Source organism: Capsicum annuum, unplaced genomic scaffold, assembly GCF_002878395.1.
Source record: "Capsicum annuum cultivar UCD-10X-F1 unplaced genomic scaffold, UCD10Xv1.1 ctg43070, whole genome shotgun sequence".
Lineage (NCBI taxonomy): Eukaryota > Viridiplantae > Streptophyta > Magnoliopsida > Solanales > Solanaceae > Capsicum > Capsicum annuum.
This window is the reverse complement of record NW_025850516.1, coordinates 943-2,924: the sequence shown is the minus strand read 5'-3', so window position 1 is coordinate 2,924 and position 1,982 is coordinate 943. Positions and strand designations below refer to the sequence as shown.

Here is a 1,982-nt window from a genome sequence, read left to right as displayed (position 1 = left end):
CATTCATGGTTTAATATTCTGGTTTCCTAGGCGTATAGGAACCACACAAATCTATCCCGAACTTGGTGGTTAAACTCTACTGCGGTGATGATATTGTAGGGGAGGTCCTACAAAAAAATAGCTGGACTCCAGGATGATAAAAATCTTAACACCTCTCATTCTTATTCAATATGAAAATGAAAAAAAATGAAAAATCAAAAGGTCATTTTATTCAAAACCCTAATTGTGACATCCCTTCTCTCCCACTTCACACCTCAGAGCGCACCCTTCTTATAGAGATAAATGCACTTTCACATCATCTTAACCCGAAATGGCTGGAGAGAGAAAAGGTTCCTTTTTTTAGGGTACTCCAAGGAACATATCCAGTGGAGACGGGGTGGGTCCTATAGCTCAAAGGATTAGAGCACGTGGCTATGAACCACGGTGTCGGGGGTTCGAATCCCTCCTCACCCACAACCGGCCCAAAAGGGAAGTACCTTTCTCTCTAGGGGTAGGAAAATCATGATCGATATAGCGAACCAAAAGCTATAGAACTTGGGTGTGGGTCTTTTATCGAAAAGGAATGGCTTTTCTTTTTCTCTTTTTATTTATCGTGAATGGGGGAATCATTACACATAGTATGCCCGATCGGCATATTTTTTTATTTTATGCCCCGTAACTCTTCCTCAGCTAGGCTTGGGCAGAATAGCAGAGCAAGTATTATTAGCATAACAAAAAAGCCTTCCTCATCATTAATATCTTTGCTCACGGCAATTGTGACCTATCGGGAGAATCAATGACTGCATCTTGCAGTTCTAGTACATCTGAGACTTCTTAATTGGCTAGTTGTAAATAGCCCCACCCCAGGGCTATGGAACAAAGGATTATCTCGGACCTAGAAAAAGGTGTTGATGGTGATTTTCTAATCTCACAGAACAGAATGTGGTATGATGAGATAGAATGCAATAGAAATAAAGACAGGGAACGGGTTACCTACTATTAACGGGCAAAGCGAGCCCCTTTATTCTGAATTCTTTAATTCAGAATCAATCAAATCTCCCCAAGTAGGATTTGAAACTACGACTAATTGGTTAACAGCCAGACACTCTACCACTGAGCTACTGAGGAATAATAGGAGATTCGATCTCATAGAGTTCAATGCCTATTCCCAACCCATGACCAATATGAGCTTGAAGCTTCCTTCGTAACTCTCGGAACTTCTTTGTAGTGGCTCCCTTACATGCCTCATTTCAGAGGGAACCTCAAAGTGTCTCTATTTCATTATATTCCATCCATATCTCAATTCCATTCATTTAATATCCCTTTGGTCTCATTGACATAACAGATGTCGTTTCTAGTTTATCTTTTTCTATTTCTTTTTTATATATGGAAAGTGAAAAAATCATCATCTAATAATCCAGAAATTACAATAGAATAGGAAATAAGGGAGGTTTGTGATGATTTTTCAATCTTTTCTACTAGGTAATCTAGTATCTTTATGCATGAAGATAATCAATTCAGTCATTGTAGTCGGACTCTATTATGGATTTCTGACCAGATTCTCCATAGGGTCCTCTTACCTCTTCCTTCTTCGAGCTCTGGTTATGGAAGAAGAAACTGAGAAGAAGGTATCAGCAACAACTGGTTTTATTACGGGATAGCTCATGATGTTTATATCGATCTATTATGCGCCTCTGCATCTAACATTGGGTAGAACTCATACAATAACAGTCCTAGCTCTACCATATCTTTTGTTTCATTTCTTTTGGAACAATCACAAACACTTTTTTTATTATGGATCTACTACCAGAAATTCATTGCGTAATCTCAGCATTCAATATGTATTCCTGAATAATCTCATTTTTCAATTATTCAACCATTTCATTTTACCAAGTTCAATGTTAGCCAGATTAGTCAACATTTATCTCTTTCGATGCAACAACAAGATCTTATTTGTAACAAAACCACTTGTTACAAATAAGATCTTGTTGTTGCATCGAAAG

At 38.0% G+C, this 1,982-nt stretch overlaps 1 pseudogene; it reads left to right on the top strand.

Moving 5' to 3' along the window:
- Nucleotides 1-1,481: 1,481 nt before the first annotated feature.
- LOC124892002 overlaps nucleotides 1,482-1,982 on the top strand; it is a 1,277-nt pseudogene continuing 776 nt past the window's right edge.